The sequence below is a fragment of the Octopus bimaculoides genome, chromosome 11 (genome assembly GCF_001194135.2).
Source record: "Octopus bimaculoides isolate UCB-OBI-ISO-001 chromosome 11, ASM119413v2, whole genome shotgun sequence".
Taxonomy (NCBI): Eukaryota; Metazoa; Mollusca; class Cephalopoda; order Octopoda; family Octopodidae; genus Octopus; species Octopus bimaculoides.
This window is the reverse complement of record NC_068991.1, coordinates 61,526,401-61,531,980: the sequence shown is the minus strand read 5'-3', so window position 1 is coordinate 61,531,980 and position 5,580 is coordinate 61,526,401.

Here is a 5,580-nt window from a genome sequence, read left to right as displayed (position 1 = left end):
ACATTGCACTTTAAAAAATCAATTGCACATATAGGAGCTAACTCAGACAAAGTATAAATATGTAAGTTAACAAAGGATTTATATGTGGTCACTTGACCTGCTAGAAAAAGTTGGCGGATTTCTTTTACATTGCATCTCATAGTTTTAAGTAACGAAGGCTGAAATGGGCAGTGACACACAAAAGGACAGGATGGTAATGGTTTGAAATGCTTTAATCATTAGTCTGCTCAATCAGAGTTTCATCATTCATGCACACACAAATATCAAAAGTGCCTTCTGCATGGTAGACTACATTAAATGTAGTTTACCACATATGACATGGCAAGCTGAATATAATTTCGATCAATAGACATACATATATATATCATCATCATCATCATCATCCTTTAATGACTGCCATATAGAACAGCTAAAGGGTCAAGAGAATTCTGTGATGTAGCTGTCCAAAATCTTCAAAAAGCCACCTTAGAGCTTCATGTGATATGGGGTTCAACCATTCAGGGTTGAAGATTTCTTTGGGCTTTTTCTAGTTTTAAACTCATTCTGAAGTGGGAGAAAAGGTGAATGGTGAGGCATCAAAGAAGATACCATTGTTTTATTGAGCCTTGACCACTTCTGATTGTCTAGACACCATTTTTTCCATTTATCAATGTGGAAGAAGACAAGTTTAGAAATTGTAGCCCTCCTATGGTCTCTAGCATTATGAAACTCACAGTGAATGGTTTAAACTGACACAAGATTGGCGAAGCGGCAGTTTTGCTCTGCTGTCATTTCTGCTTCTATAGTTTCATGGTTTCTAGACACAGTACACTTCACTATTCTATGATTCCTCTCTCAGAGCTTTACCCTCCATCAAAAATTATGCTTACCTGAGCTGGTTCCTTGATTTTGGAATGCTTGCATCATTTTTGAGACTGTAGCATTTAACCCTTTAGTATTTAAATCTGCCGTATGTGGCCCAAATATTCTCCCTGTTTTATGTTCAGACTGGCCAGATCCAGCTTCTGACACCTACCCTACAATGTCAATTTAAATACAGACAATAACATCATCAAAATCTCAAATCTATGAGAAAGTATATGATTAATTGAAAATAATATGAATGAAATCGTGATGGTACCTGTGCCCAGCGTCGCTTTTCTGGCACTTGTGCCTGCGGCATGTGTAAAGACTTTTGAGCGAGATCGTTGCCAGTGCTCCTGGACTGGCTCTTGTGCGGGTGGCACATAAAATACACCATTTTGAGCGTGGCCGTTGCCAGTACCGCCTGACTGGCCTTCGTGCGGGTGACACGTAAAAGCACCCACTACACTCTCTGAGTGGTTGGCGTTAGGAAGGGCATCCAGCTGTAGAAACTCTGCCAAATCAGATTGGAGGCTGGTGTAGCCATCCGGTTTCACCAGTCCTTAGTCAAATCGTCCAACCCATGCTAGCATGGAAAGTGGATGTTAAATGATGATGATGATGATGATGAACAAGCTTTACATTTGTCAGAGTAATCTGAATGCTTGAGAGTTCAACATCAAGCATTTCGGAAGTTTTAATTAGTGAATCTCCAGCCATCTGCATTCCAACCCTTTGTCTTCTTTGGAAATCAGACAGGTCTTGAATTTTAACTTATTTAGATATAAATATCTGCCAAGAAATAAAACCAGAGGCAATATCAGGAAGTATAAGACATACATAATGCAATGCATAGGAACACACACACGCGCACACACACACACACACACACACACACATATATATACAGACTAGAACAGTTTTGAATTTGTCATATTGCCAGTAGGAAAAAATAGTTACATATAAAGTGATGTTGCCATTATTTTTTCAACATCTGTATTATGTATATAGATATGTGTGTGTGTGTGTTATGCGCGTTTGTATATATATATATATATATGTGTGGGTGACACGTAAAAGCACCCACTACACTCTCTGAGTGGTTGGCGTTAGGAAGGGCATCCAGCTGTAGAAACTCTGCCAAATTAGACTGGAGCCTGGTGTTGCCATCCGGTTTCACCAGTCCTCAGTCAAATCGTCCAACCCATGCTAGCATGGAAAGCGGACGTTAAACGATGATGATGATGATGATGATGATGATGATGATGATGATGATATAGATAGATAGATAGATATAGATATTTTGCTCTGTGCCTTTGTCTTCAAAATGTCCTTCACTTCCAGTACAAAATGAAAGAAGCAATTTGGCATATATCAAACAACACTGAATGAAGCCAGTTATATCAACATGCTGCAAATGTAAATAAAAGCAGAAAGTCCTCCATAACAGATCTTGGTTCCACAAGTTGCCATTTAGTCATCTGTTCATATTGACATAACATTTACATAGTAGTTGTTGTTTTGGTAGTTTCACATATGTTGTCATAAATTGTAATAGTTCTCTCTGTGGGGAATCTCTGATTGTCTCGTAGATATTACAGTATTTATTGATTGTAAATGTGACAGTAAAATATGATATGACCAACTTAAGTTTCGAAATAAGGCTAAATAAATGGGTGAGACTAAGATATTTGATTATGGTGTTATACGTCACTTTAATTGACTGTTTCAGAATTTTTTGTTTTCACTGTTTCATGAACAGACATTGTTTTGTTTTGTTCTTGTGTTGCATCATGTAAATTCATTTTTCTTTTATTCATTTTTTTTCTATTTGTTTAAATTTTTTTCATTTAATATGCGACATGGAATCTATTTCACTTTGTATTGGAGATCAAAGTAATTTTGAAAATGAATTTATTGAGATTATGACGTACACACACACGCACACACACACACACACACACACGTATGTATATATGTATATATAAGAGAGTATTGTAGTTCACTTGAAGCATTGTGTATTGTTTGTAAAGAATAAAAAGTTTAAAAAGGTATAACAATGCGCTATAGAACAAAAAATCAGACTGAAACCTGGTGCAGCCCTCTGGCTCACCAGTTCCAGTCAAACTGTCTAACCCATGCCAGCATGGAAAGCGGAAAATAAATGATGATGATGATGATGATGGTAGTGACTGGGGACAACATGTGATGGTGCATTCCGTCTGAAACACCAAACACGAACTTTATACCTCAACAGTAAATGATGACTACGACTACAATGTCCATGCTATCCAATGCTCTCGCTCTCACAGTGGGTCATTTGATCCATTTCAGCACCAGCTGCGGTCAATCATCAGATGTGGTCAGCATTTGTGAGGGATGCGGTGGCCTCATTGGTCAAAAAACTGGTACTCCATCCATTACGATGATGAGGGTTCCAGTTGATCCGATCAGCAGAACAGCTTGCTTGTGAAATTAACATGCAAGTGGCTGCGCACTCCACAGGCACATGTACCCTTAATGTAGTTCTCTAGGAACTTCGGTGTGACACAGAATGTGACAAAGCTGACCCTTTGAATTACAGGTACTACTCATTTTTGCTAGCTGAGTGGACTGGAGTAACATGAAATAAAGTGTCTTGCTCAAGGTCACAATGCGTCACCAGGAATTGAACTCATGACCTTACAATCGTGAACCCTAACAATTAAGTCACACACATACACACACACACACACACACACACAAATAGATAGATAGATTGATAGAGAGAGATGTTATTATGTATACATACTTACAAATATATATGTATGTATATGTATGTATATATATATCATCATCATCATCATCGTCGTTTAACGTCCGCTTTCCATGCTAGCATGGGTTGGACGATTTGACTGAGGACTGGTGAAACCGGATGGCAACACCAGGCTCCAATCTAATTTGGCAGAGTTTCTACAGCTGGATGCCCTTCCTAACGCCAACCACTCAGAGAGTGTAGTGGGTGCTTTTACGTGTCACTATATATATATATATATATATATATACACACAAATATAAATAGATAGATACATGTCATGTATATATACGTACAGATATATATGTATGTGCATATATATATATATATATATATATATATATATATATATATATATATATATATATATATATATATATATATATATACGTGTGTGTGTGTATGTATCAGTCTGTCGACCACACTATCACATGTTATACATCGCTGGTCACAATGCGTTTCACCTCGTTTTTGCCTTAGAATGATGCTATCCCTCTGGCTAGGGAGGTTGGTCAACATTTCTTTCCCCTAAATGGAACACTGGTCTGTGACAGGATTACTCATTTATATTTGTATTTATTGAAGCAACATGAAAATGAAGTGTTTTGCTCAAGAACACATTCTGCCACCCAGTCTGGGAACCAAACCCATGATCTTGCACTCATGAGAACCACCCCTTAACCACTATGCACCTTCACATATTTGTATGTATATATATGTATATATGTGTGTGTGTATATAGGTATACACAGAGGCATGCATGCCTGTGTACAAACAAAGATTTATGTCTCTGATGAAACATTTCAGGAAATTCAATGATTTAAAAAAAAATTTTTTTAATTTTTTGTAGGAATTGTTTTTTGTTTGTTTATATGTTCTTTCTCCTTTAATTCATTATTTATTTATTTTTGTTTCAGGAGAAAACTTAACTGACAAGAAAATTTTGTTCCTATATTCTCACGACCATCAGCATCATCTCGACGTCGGTAAAGCCATGGCAGCATACCTGCAACACTACAAGTGCCATGTTCTTTATCCACCATTATTTGCTGAGGAAGAGATAAAGCAATGGTTACACAAGACAGTTGCTGATTGTGATTTTGTCTTACTGTTACATTCGGAATGCATTAAGCGCCAGAGTGAACCATGGGCTAATGGTTTAGAATATCCACAGTTACGAGACAACCGAAATGAAAATGTCCTAATGTCAATTCTTACTATGATTAGAGAATGTCCTCTCTTGCAGTTATATCATTCAAAATACATCTCGTGCCGCTTGGAACACATGTCCGAGAGTTATGTTCTCACTGAATTTCCTTCGGTTCAAAATTTCGTTCTGACCAGAGACCTGAAGAAGTTGGTTTACTATATCCATCATATTTCACCTAACAGTGTTCTCAAATCATTAACATTGAGATCTTCTGATAGTTCGAATTCAGCAATGGCACTACAGCAAGCAGCTCAAAAAGCTGCTGAATTTGAAAAAAACAAAATGTGGTTTACTCAAAAGTACAGTTACTTGGTACCACGTTGTGGCGTATTAAACGACAAATGTGATTGCCGTTCTGCATTAAATGAAGAATTCGACGGCACTGTTGATATTCCGAAATTACCACTAAACACCTTTCACGATGTGAATTTCGATGATTCCATGTCCAAACGATGCTATTATTTCAACGATATACGCTCCTTTTCGGAAATGTCACAAGTCAGTTCTGAACTAGCAATGCTAAATGATCGCAATGACCAGCAATATAAAAACAGATACAGCCTCCTGCCTTCATTGTCTGAAGGTGTCACAGACTGTGTGAGCAACTGGACAGATATAACATATGCCTCTAGTCGTGGTTCAAATCCAGTGTGTGTTTGAAAGAAACAAGACACAGGGTAGGTGGGTTCATATCTGTGTGTGTGTGTATATATATATATATATATATATATAT